Source organism: Procambarus clarkii, chromosome 35 (genome assembly GCF_040958095.1).
Source record: "Procambarus clarkii isolate CNS0578487 chromosome 35, FALCON_Pclarkii_2.0, whole genome shotgun sequence".
NCBI lineage: Eukaryota > Metazoa > Arthropoda > Malacostraca > Decapoda > Cambaridae > Procambarus > Procambarus clarkii.
In genome coordinates, this window is record NC_091184.1 from 35,714,173 (window position 1) to 35,727,253 (window position 13,081).

At 41.9% G+C, this 13,081-nt stretch overlaps 1 protein-coding gene across 13 annotated transcripts in view; it reads right to left on the minus strand.

Moving 5' to 3' along the window:
* Positions 1-208: 208 nt before the first annotated feature.
* Positions 209-13,081, minus strand: part of LOC123768427 (amyloid beta A4 precursor protein-binding family B member 1-interacting protein) — a 548,298-nt gene continuing 535,425 nt past the window's right edge. For 11 of the 13 annotated variants that reach the window (XM_069336331.1, XM_069336330.1, XM_069336336.1 and 8 more), the window contains 3 exons: positions 9,252-9,415; positions 7,904-8,002; positions 209-307 (listed from right to left, as the gene is read on the minus strand). The gene's annotated coding sequence lies outside the window, so the exon portion shown is untranslated. Of the gene's footprint in view, positions 308-7,690; positions 7,719-7,903; positions 8,003-9,251; positions 9,416-13,081 lie in introns of all 13 variants that reach the window. The other 2 variants (XM_069336326.1, XM_069336327.1) reach the window with 2 other exon arrangements.

A 13,081-nucleotide genomic window follows, 5' to 3' on the forward strand; every position in this document is an offset into this window, starting at 1 on the left:
TGCCTGGCATGCATTGTACAGTGCTCTCATAAAGCATATGTACAATGTGTTGAGGGCACTAAAGTGGTGGATGTAATGCACCCATTCAGGGAACAAGCTCTGCACTAAAACCAGAGGAAGGGATAGGCCTTGCTGAGCCTATGTTAAAAGATAGGAAGTTAGGATTTTTGGGGCTTATTATTAGGCATTGGTGATAATAAAAGTAGTGTCCCTGTTTAATGTTTATTTTTCTTTTACAGGTGATTGTCTCTGGAGTTGTCTTGGCCTTTTGGATCTTCTGTTCATCTAGGAGCATCTGTCTCACAACCTGAAATGGTAATAAATATTAGATGTATTATAAATACTATATGTAAAACTTATTAAATAAAACTATTAATGAAACTACTTTATATACCTTATCCTGAAATTATGCTGGAAATTTACTACTATTGATGCAATGTTTAAACATCTGAATTTTTTACTTTGAAAATAAATACTTATTAAAATTTACACCTATTTGTAACTTGTTACATAGGTGCATGCAAAATGCATTGAAAAGATGTAAAAGTGGACTACCTATTCAATTTACATAAACTAACTAATATTGCAAATTAGTCTGAAATATTAAAGTGGAAGAAACTTGTCAATATTTTAGTTTTCATATTTGAAAGTAAATTTAAAGCTATGCAACACCTAAGCTTTGTACAAATTATGATTGAATTAACTAAAGATCATTGTTAAATTTACAAAACATTAGAAGTGACACTGAAGCATCTATACAACATGGTTTTGAAAAAGTCTTTGGTAACTTAAACTTAATCAAAGCTCTTAAATGATTTGTCTGCCAAACTGAAGATATTCTGAAATATTTTACCTAGATTAAAACCATCATTGTTTGAAAGGGCAAAACAGATTACTGTCAATCAGTTTGACCTAACATCTGCAAGGTCATGAAGGAATAGAATTTTTTTTTTTAAACTTTGTTTGCTAAAAACAAACCCTGCTCATTTTTTTTTAGAAATGGTAATTGCAACATTACCAAAGGCCAGTGTTTTAATAGCCAAAGTACCAAATGAAAGACCAAGAAGCAACAAACAGGTACATGGTAGAAAGGACAAAATAATGGTTATGAGGACCCTTTCATTTGTTAAAGAAATGACTGGGAAAAATGCTGTCATACCACAAGGGATCTTAACCCTTGTCATATACATCACTGACATTAATCTAAATATTACCAACCACAAAAATTGCTGATAATATTATATTCTTTATTTTTGTTTGTAATATGTTGAGGCCTTAATGCACATCTCTAACTCTACAAATAGTAACAAGACTGGCAATTTCTTAATATAAAACAAAAAAAATTCCAAGACCTTACACGTGAGCCAGAACAATCCATATCACATTAAAATGAAACAACAATGAAGGTAAGGTAATTACCAAAAGGCACCAAACCGGTTAGGCCATGTAGCACCATCAAAATGCGAAATAATCAGAGGGCGATAAATATCACCAAGAATGCCAATACGAGAACATAAACGCATAAGGCAAACGATATCAAAAGTATCCGATTCACCTAGAATTCTATCGAGGGACAAGTGACTGCGAGGGATGGTCGGAAAGCAAGACACACGCTCGTCCTGGAAGTCAGGACATTCAACAAGGATATGCACAACTGTAAGAGGGACACCGCAATTCGGACAATAAGGAGCAGGGCGGCGCTCCATTAAGTGACCGTGGGTTAAGCCACGGTTAAGTGGGACCAACCCACAGCCGTGCCAAAGCAGTGTCCCACCGCCGGTTACGGTGGTAGGAGGAAGGCCCGGGGACACACTAAGTTTGAGAGTACGCAGCTTGTTACCAACCACAGAGGGCCAACGGGGAAGAATGAATAACAGGATAAAAGTCGGAATAAGGAATACCTTTACGGGAGATGGACAAGAACGGATAGCTTCCTTAGCGGCAGCATCCGCACGCTCATTGAAACACCAATATGGCTGGGAACCCAGCAAAACTCTACCGATTTAAATTTACTAGAAATAAGAAACAGCCAATGTTGAATCTCAATGACCACCGGATGGACAGGATTAAAGGACCCTAGAGCCATGAGGGCACTACGAGAATCAACTACAACCACAAAGGAGGAATGAGAATGAGAAAGCAAGAGACGAAGAGCATAGAGAATAGCATAAAGTTCTGCCGTAAAGACGCTAGCCTCCAAAGGGAGGCGACACGTGTAAGTACGGTCAGGAAAAACAACAGAGTAGCCCACACCATCCGCAGACTTAGACCCATCAGGGAAGATGGAAATAGAGTGGGAGAGCGAAGAAAAGTGCTCAAGGAAGAGGCTTTTCAGATTTGTAGGAGGGGTAAAGGCTTTAGTAATACAAGTCAAGGACGTACAAAACTTGGGAAGGGGGACTCTCCACGGAGGTAATGAAGGAACAATACGAGGAGAAACATTAGAAATATGAACAGAAAGAGAATCCTGTAAGCGAGATAACTGGACACAAAGTGGGAGACAATGAAGAGGAACAGGAACCACAGGAGGAGGAAAAGTCAATGCACGACAGAGGCGAGAGGATGTTGGAAGGACCGCGCAAGATAGCGAAGACAGTAGCGATCACGGCAGTCCTGAAGAGAGAGAAAGCCAGTGTCAACATACAAACTAAGGGCGGGAGTCGAACGAAAGCCACCAGAGCCGAGACGCAACCCAGTATGGTGCAAACCATCAAGATGGCGAAGAGTAGAAGGAGAAGCAGAAGAGTATGCAGGGCAACCATAATTGAGTTTAGACAGGACGAGAGAGGAGTGCAAATAGAGGAGCGTGCGCCTATCCGCTCCCCAAGAAGTATGGGACAAAACCTTAAGGAGGTTAAGGGCCTTAGAGCATTCAACTCGGAGGCAAGAGATATGGGCTGACCGAGACAAACGAGTGTCAAAGACTAACCCCAAAAGCTTCGCGGAATCCCTGTACACAATGAGATGACCATAAAGCAACAACAATGAAGTAAAGGTCCTTTCAGTAAGAATCTATCATTCACTGAAAGTTGCTGCAGTTAAAAATAAAAGAAAATACAAGTCCCTAGAAATAAACAAGCAACCTTTTTGACTAAGGAAAAGAAGGTAGTTATTCTACTGTATAAATCTAAGTATTCACTTAGATAACTGTATCCAAGCATAGAGGTTCCCCCCCCCCCTTCCCTTGCAGAAAAACATCTACTTTCGAAAAAGTTTAACATTGGCCAACAAAAATGATTCCAGAACTAAATTGCCTAATACCAGGAACAACTGAGAGCCATGACAAACACTGCAACTCTCTCCTACCCCCAAGTCTTATGCTATTTATGATCCAAGGTAATTTGAGATACTATACTGTACTTCCTACAGACGAGTCTAGTGAGAGGGTGATCTCCTGGCGATTAAATTGAAACACGATACAGGTGTCAACGAACATCAGTCAGCCCACTTGTCAGCACAGTGGATAACTAATGACATCATAATCTGCAGTGTTGTATGCCTCCCTGTGGCCATTTAAATCAATAAAACACAGGGTTGTGGCAATGTTTACAGCATAAGGCAAGGTATAGAGGAATCCTGGAATGCCATGTAATGTGTAGTCCTTGAATGTGCTTTAGGCAACCAAATTGAATAACAACATTTCTGGTGTTCGGCTATATAATCCGAGTTTCTCATTCGGTATAATGTTTTAAACCTAAATAGGAATTCACTTTAAAGGTCAATTTATTTGGAAAGTGCTAACCAGATTCCAAATTACTGAGCTCTGAAAGTACTACAAGGCAAGTTTAACCGAATGAGTGTTTGCCTATCCATACCCCCATGAGGTATGTGACAACACTGAAGAAAGGGTCTTTGAGCATTCACCGTGCAGGTATTTGACATGACCAATATAGCCAAGTGTTAAAGATCATTCTAAGCAGTTCTGCACAATCCATATACTATCAATTAATATAATTGTACAATGGTGCTTGGTGGATGATATTTCCTATTAAAACTCATTGGACAACTGTTTGTATTAGACATTTTAAACCTACAAATGGTAGCCCTAGATATCGCACTACAGTATTAATTACAAGATGAACAATGTAAAATCAATACCACAACAGCAAAGGATGACGGCTTTTCAACAACCGACAAACACGCGGGTCTAACACCAGCCATCCCGAGAGAGGACGTCCCAAGCATGTACACCCCACAACTTTACATCACCTTTGCTACCTCACGCGAGCACGCAACAGCATGAGGATGCCATACTCCCAAACCAACTCCATGCACTTTGAGGCTTTAACAACTCAACATTTAAAAAGTTGATTTAAAAAATCAAACACCTGAATATTTCCTAATTAAATTTACTAGGAAAATGCACACCAAGCCGTGAAACTTACAATGAAGATGAACAAACTACACACAACTGTCACCAAACTTCCACATACCACCCCCCTCTCACTCCTGCCCTCCCTCCTTAGGTGCTCTGATTGGCTGAGCACCTGAGCCACCACCACTCACCTCTTGTTGTGAGAGCCTAAAGCATGTTTGGTTGCACTTTAAAAGTTCCCGAGTGTACTCGCCTAATTGTGATTACCGCCTGCCCGCTTCACCATTTTGTTTTTCAATCTACCTCAATTTACCCCTTTACAGTCAAATATTATGCAAAATTCTGTTTAAGACTTGTCCCTTCTTAACTTAAACAACTGCTTTGGCCATCTGCAATCTTTCTAGGTGGGTAACAATGACTCTTGAGGCCAGAAAGGACTTATCAGACGGCGATCCTAACAATACGGTACACACACAAAATCACAACCTGATATACACCAAGCAGAAAATCCACTGGAGCTGTGAGGCGACGTAAACCCTTGCCCAAGGCACTGGCAGCTGCATACTCTACCACAGTATATTACTGACTTTGTAAAAGTCTTACAACCGGATTTCCCCATAAATCACAGCAAGTTTTGAGGCCACTCCTTGAGTCAACGTCTTACGTAAGACCTACAAGCACTCGGGTGAAGGCTGAAGCAGTTCAACACCATACGCCCCAACTTCAAATACACAGTTGAGAGGCGGGACCAAAACGTGATTTTCTGTGTGTGCCTGAAGTTGGGGCATACGGTCTTGCTTCACCCTTCACTTTACCCTTCACCGGCGTACTTCAGGGGTTTTATTTAATACTTGGACTGGCTTCAGTAGGGCCTCCAGACTTTTTGTGGCTTCACAAGTGTCACGTGAATCCCCTGCATAGCAGTGGAACTGCCTTTTCCCTTCACCTTCAATGCCTCTGCACTGGAAGTATACATCTACACCAGCCCAGAAGAGTCATCAGTCTTGCCACCTCTCCATACCCCTTAGGGCCTGGCACGGCCTGGTACGACTCAGAGGCAAGCCGGGCGCCACTGCTAACTGGCAGTTTGTCCCCACAAACAAGCAGTTAGCCGCCTTCAACTGACAGCGGTACAGCTCAACACAAAGGCACCGCCAGCCACAACGAGCAGTTTGCTAGTTGACCAGATGTCCACCTCGTGTTGACACTGGATGAGTCATCACCCCCGGACTATATAAAGAGCGCTGCCTCCCTGGAGAGGCAATCTCTCCCTTAGTGCTCTAGGATCACCTTCGTGTCTCTAACCCGTCGTCCGCTTCCAGCCAACGTCGTGTGACTGAAGCCATGGTGGTATGGTAGCTGTCTTCAGAACACCAGTATATCTTCATACTTTTATTCATTGCTTATAGTTTATTTTTTGCATTTAAGGTCATACTAACTTGTTCACCTTTGCATTACATGATAGTCAAGTATTGTCATGTGTTATTTTTGTTCATTACTATTTCAGTAAATTGTTTAATTATTTATTTGATAATTTTCATTTGTTTCCACCTGCAACTTACACACTGCAAGGCCAATAGCAGCATTTCTTTCATTTATGTGAGAGAGAGCCATACCATCTTGGTTCAGTATAGCTGTGATACCATAACCCGTCACACAAGATATCCAGTTGTAAGACTTTTACCATCAGTGGTGGTAGAGTATGCAACTGGCAATGCCTTTGTTACAGGTTCGCTTCATCTCACAGCCCCAGTGGATTTTCTCACACATTTGAATACATGAAACAACTTTATTTGATACATTCCAAACCAAAGTACTGTACAGTACAGTAATTATCAAACCATCAAATGTGTGGGATAATCATAGTGCGCTAAATATCACTAACGTCGCCAATACAACAACAAAAACGCATACGGCGAACAATATCAAAGGTATTGAATTTACCAAGAATTTTATCGAGGGACAATTGACAGTGAGGGATGGTCGGGAAGCAAGACACTTAAGTCCTGGAAGTCGGGACATGTAGAGACAACGGTTTGGACAATAAGCAGCAGGGCAGCGCTCCATTAAGTGCCCGTGAGTTAAACGTGTATGACCGATATACAATCTCGCCAGAGCCGTTTCCCACCACCGGTTACGGTGGTAGGAGGAAGGCCACGGGAACACACTACTCTTAAGAGCACGCAGTTTGTTACCAGTAACAGAAGACCAACAACCCTGACAACGGACAAGAATGGGGAAATGAATAACCGGGTAAAAGTCATAATAAGGAATACCTTTACGGGAGATGGGACAGGTGCGGATAGCTTCCTTAGCGGCAGTGTCCGCACGCTCATTTAAGAACGTGCCAATATGGGTGGGAATCCAGCGAAATTCCACCGTCTTAAATCTACTGGAGATAAGAAACAGCCAATGTTGAATTTCAACTACCAAAGGATGGACTGGATTAAAGGATTCTAGAGCCATGAGGGCACTGCAAGTGTCAACTACAAACACAGAGGAGGATTGACAGCGAGAAAAGAGTTGATGAAGAGCATAGAGAATAGCATAAAGTTCTGCCATGAAGATGCTAGTCTCCGGAGGCAGGAGACACAAAGGTGCAGTCAGGAAAACAACAGAGTAGCCTACACCGTCTGCAGACTTAAGACCCATTGGTGAAGACGGAAATAGAGTGGAAGTGTGAAGAAAAGTGTTCAAGGAAAAGGTGATTTAGAACTGTAGGAGGGGTAAAAGTTTTAGTCATGTGGATCAAGGCTTACAGAATTTAGGAACGGGGACCCCTCCATAGGGGCAAAGACGGAATGACACGAGGGGAAATATTGGTAACGCAAACTGAAAGAGCATTTTGTAAGAGAGACAACCGTACAGAAAGAGATAGGTGGTGAAGGGGAACAGGAACCACAGGATGGGTAAAGGTCAAGGCATGACATACGCAAGAGTGAGGGTGCTGTAAGGACCGTGCAAGGTGGAGAAGACAGTTGCGATCGTGACGATCCTGTAGAAACAGGACGCCAGTTTCAACATACAGGCTTAGGGTAGGTGTCGAAGGAAAGGTACCAGAGCTGAGCCGTAACCCAGTATGATGCAGTGTGTCCAGATGGTGAAGGGTAGAAGGAGAAGCAGACGAGTAAACAGGGCCATAATCGAATTTAGACAGAACGAGAGAGGAATGTAAAGAGAGGAGCAGTGTCGATTAGCTCCCCAAGAAGTATGAGACATGACCTAAAGTTAGTTAAGGGCCTTAGAGCATTCAACTCGGACGTAATAAATATGGGGCGACAAAGACAAACGAGTGTCAAAGATTAGCCCTAAAAGCTTTAGCAGATTCTTTGTACAAAAGGGGATGACCCCTGTTACCTAACAGTAAATAGGTACCTGGGAGTTAGCTGTTACAGGCTGCTTCCTAGGGGGGTGCGTGTGTGGGAGAAAAAAAAATTTAGTAGTTAACCACTGAACTGCTCTGTCTCCAAATAACACCCTGGTGCACAAGAAATAAATTCTTTCCAAAAATTTTTTTTCTCTTCTTATATTGTTAAAATGCAGTCTGATCACGGGGAAACTAAACAAAAAATATTTTATGTGACTTACTTTAGCTGCGATGGAGCTGGGAAGTTAAGCAAATTATGGGCGCTGAGCGTTGGAGCGATGGGGGTCTGTCGGCCCCGCCACCCCGTGCGACGGCAGTTGCTGCGAATAAAATGTTGCGCAATTATTTTGAAGTTTCTCATTCATTTCTTCCTTTTTTTGCTGTAATATTACAGTATTTAAAAGTGTGTAATTTGTGGAATTTATATATTTCAAAGTATAGAACATCGCTATGCTCAAAATTATGGGCCTCATATATGCGACATATTCTACAATCAAACAGTGTTTTTGCTGTTATTACACTATATACACACATTGTATATACCCATCTACGTATGTATTCACCATAACGATCCACTATGTTGGTATGGTGAGCCCAAAAAACATGAGTGAGCTGCCACACCCTGCCAGTCCTCCCTCCCTCCTCCAACACATTACTCGCCAACATTCCTCCTCCCAAAATACTGTTATTGTGTTTATTACACTATTTACACACGTTATGTATAAGTATGTACATGTTTTATTTATGTACATACGTACATACTTGCCATCTCCACACCTCTCTCTCTTGCCTACTTAATGCTCTTGCTTCCCTCATCTCATCACAATCGACTTTATAATGGTCCAGGACGGATCGAAATGTCGTCGTCTATTCAATTTCCAGTGTGTGGTTTGGTCAACAATGAAATCTTCATGCAAGATCTTATAAAGAAAACCCCTAGAACGAGTTTTGTAGATACGAAAGAGTTTAAGGTGAGTAGGGAATGGTTTGAGAAATTTTGAAAAAAGACGTGGTATTCATAGTGTTGTGAGGCATGGTGAGGGTGCCAGCTCAGACAAAGTAGGGGCTGAAAGATTTGTTCGTGATTTTAAAGATTTTGTAGATACTGTATTGATGGATATATTCCACAACAAGTGTTTAATTGTGAGGAGACATGGCTATTCTGGAAAAAATTGCCGAAGAGGACATACATTACCCAAGAGGAGACATCACTGCCCGGACACAAGCTAACTTGGGCTAACTTGTGTCAGGATAGGCTAACTCTTGTGCTGTGTGGCGATTTGAAAATTAAACCCTTGCTCGTGTATCATTACAAAAATCCAAGAGTTTTAAAAAATATATAACGTGCAGAAAAACTGTGATGTAGAGTGGTTTGCCCTGCCATCAAAAAATATCTGCAAGAGAAAAGTTTGACACTAAAGGGCCTGCTTCTCGACAATGCTCCTGCTCATCCTCCAGACTTGGAGGATGCATTGTTGGGGGCACTTTTTTTTTTTAGGGATATTCCTGTATGGGCCCTAAGTTTCTGGCTAATGAAAGAATGACATGAAGGAGGAGTTTTCAACCTACCTTGTGTTAGGTGTGCAGGGATCAATAGGCTGAACATAATGTCAGGAGCAAAGGGGGGCGTTTGCCTCTTCAAACACAATTGTGACCATCTTCATCTCTTCGAACTATCCTAAATGCTCTCTTCACCTGTCGGACCAAATTGGGTGTCCAGACCACCTTTGAATCTGAAATTGTAAAATTAATAGTGATTTCAGAATATTCAGTCCATTTATACTAACAAAATTATATACAGTATACTGTAATTGAAATTTTACAGAATGATAAAGGCAATTTAGTAACTTTGTTAAAATGCACATGGGGGAAATACATGAAAATAGGTTAATATGGTTTGTAAGGTTGATGGGAAATGTTTATACCAGGTAATGACCACAGCAAAAGTTTTCCACAAGGCTCTATTGTCACACAAACTTTTCACATTTTCAAACTTGATTCATCTTTTTCCCCCTCATTCCAGGGGTTTTCTTTAAAAGGTCTTCATGCAAATGCCTTGGTTTCTCACAAATGATGGCCTCTGAAATGCTATCACCTGCTAACTCTTTGTTGTGTATCCAAATTAATAAAAACTTTTTAACATCCTCAAGTGTTTGTGTTCTTTGTTTCGGGATTGTTGATATGCCTTTTGCCACTTTAATGCTCATAATGTCCTTTTTCTTAGCAAGTATAGTGCATATTGTTGACATAGATTTGTTGTACTGCCTAGCTAGTTCAACAACCTGTGCACCATTTTGATGTTTATGAATGCTCTCTTGTTTTTCCTCTGTGGTCATTCTCACATGTGTTTTCTTGGCTTGAACCTTACCACTGGCTTTCTTGGGACTCATGGCAAGATATATCATAACAAATTTTATGTTCAAATAGCCAAAAATCCCAAAACAAATGTAATGCTTTACAAAGAATTCAGGCGCGATACTTACTAGGCAGGAGACACTGGTAAACTGAGGCGCGATCACCATGCCACCACGCGCTAGGTCAGCCCATACGTATATCAACAAACTCCTTTCCCGAGGCAAAGTTTGTAACCCGATTCAATTTTTTTTTAAGAAATTAGGCTCGTAACCCGAAAAGTTCATAAATATTCATTCGTAAGCCGAGGTGTCACTATATATAACTAAAAAATTCAACTCAGGATTACTTTCAACCCCCACCCCTTTTGCTCTACTCCATCGCCACCTACCTTCATCCCCCTCTATGATGTACTCTTCCATAGACACCTACCTTTGCCCCCCTCCTCCCCTCTACTCCTCCATCATCACCTACCTTCACACCCCCTCCCTTCTCCTCCTCCATCGTCACCTTCCTTTCACCCACCTCTATGATGTACTCTTCCATAGACACCTACGTTCACTGCATATAATGCTCCCCTCTACTCCTCCATCGTCACCTACTTTCACCCAACCCCCCCCTCCGCTCTACTCCTCCAGGGTCGCAGACAATTTCACGAGCGTGAGAACTACGAGTTCTCTAACCACTCTCACACTCCTACTCTCTCACCAGTGAGGGGGAGGGAAGGAGGGAGGAAATGAAGGAAGAAAGGTGGGGGAGAGAGAATAGGCAGGGGGGAGGAGGGCCTAGATACATTTCTTCCATATAGATAGGTAGACTGAGGGAGAGCTGCTTGCCAAGAGCCCTATCAGACAGGCTTCCTATTCCTCAACCCTCCCTAATATGCCACATCCTGGTCAGGACAACTTGCTCGATTGTTATTCTTGGTGTGACTCGAGAACTGACCTCGAGGCGGGGCATGGGCATGGATTATCTCCCTGGGGCACGCACCTCCCTGCCCCAGCTCTCTCTCTCTCTCACATAATCTATCAAGGGTCTAACATGAGGTCATTGTGCCTACCAGAAGTGTATATGTCCAAGGCTGGCCACCTGTCTGGACCATTCAAATGTATAAACACGTAATTAGTCTATTAAAATTATATATAATGCTACAATTATAAATTAATTTGTTCATAGTCATTCGTTTATCAGTATTTTAATATGAGGTATATATACGCATGTATGTATACGTTGACGTACACATATATGATTATGTGTATGGAATGATTATGATTATGTGTATGGAATGATTATGATTATGTGTAATCATATATGATTATATCTAATGGAATGCATTAGTAAGTGATGTGGTGGAGGCTGACTCCATACACAGGTTCAAGTGTAGATATGATAGAGCCCAATAGGCTCAGAAACCTGTACACCTGTTGATTGACGGTTGAGAGGTGGAACTAAAGAGCCAGAGCTCAACCCCAGCAAGCACAATTAGGCGAGTATATGAACGAATGCACATGTACACTTTCAAATGAATTAAGATACCTTGAGATACACAATGACTTAGTTTAAATAGTTTAAACACATTATGGTACTGATTTTGACATGCTGATGTCTGGAAGGGAGAGGGGGTGTGGGGGTTATTGTCTGAGGTGGAGGACCAGAGGAGGGGGTCAGTGGAAGGATGGTGGCTGGAGGGATGCCATTGTTCTAATGGTTATGAAAACAACTATTGATGGCAGGAATTCAGTGGGTATGTACTTCACCCGCACCATCACCATACTGTGCCCTGCTACAACCCTCCCCCCCCACTCCACCCATGCTGTGCGGGGCGTATTACATATTATGGGATAACCGACTGTCTGTCCATTCCTGTCTGTTCGTTATGCTGCCCTTCCTTTTGAAAATTGTCTGCTTTATCGACTTCCTTCAAGACCACACGTTAGCCTCTTATCACGCCCTCTTACCACTCTCAGGGAGCCGGCTCTTCTATACAATAGTTACCACTCAGTCCCCAAGGTGAAAGAGTGTCCGGGCATATGACTTGTTACGTGTACTTATTTGCGATTCGTTTGGGCTGTCACGTGTGGTGATTAGTGTTGGGTAAGGCTAGGCCAGGTCAGGTCAGACTAGGCCAGGTCAGACTAGGCCAGGCCAGGTCAGGCCAGGTCAGGCCAGGCCAGGCCAGGCTAGGCAGGGTCAGAGAAGTAAAGCGGCAGGTACTTACGTTTCCGAGAAAGTAGCGGCGGTAGTATATTGTTGATTTAGATTCGACGACATCCTGAAGCTAGTAGGTGGCGGCCTCATCGCTCTCGAACTTGTTGTTGTTGTAGGGGATACGAGGCACACCCAATATCCCCCTTACATTGATCACATCGCACACTAATATTTTTACTATTTCGGACACCAGATTTGTCTGTTTCGTATATGTATAATTGTTCAATATTAAAACCACAATAGAATGCTCTTAACAGTTACAATTTTCAACTTAACAGCCATATAGTTGGCAAGAACGCCGCCCGCCAGTGTAAACACACCAGAATGACCACAAACATGATCAAACGCACAAAACACAAGATTTTTACAAGTTTTTGGATAAATCAAAAAATCAAATAAAATGTTTATTCAGGTAAAGTACGTACATACAAGGTGACATACAAACATTGATGGATTTATAGATAGAGCTAGTACATACAAAGCCTAAAGCCTTTGGCTTACGCAAAGCGTTTCTGGCAGGATGTAAACTTCTTTTACATTTATTATGTGATAGTTATACTTGTAAATAATAATAAATAATAAAGTTAAGCGCCTAATATGTAATATTAATCAACGAAAAATGCAGTCATAAGCCATACGCCTGTCTGTACATGTCGTTTGTGTAAAAGATTTTGGGCGCTCGTATACTTGTGTGCTAACTTGCGTTCACAACTGGTCAGAAAATTCTTGCCAAATTGATTGGGAGATGTCTTCTTCAAAATCGAATTGTAAAAGCACTTAGGAGACGCACTTTGTCCTTCCCAGAAGCTGCCTCCAGCAATGCTGTGGCAATGTTCTCC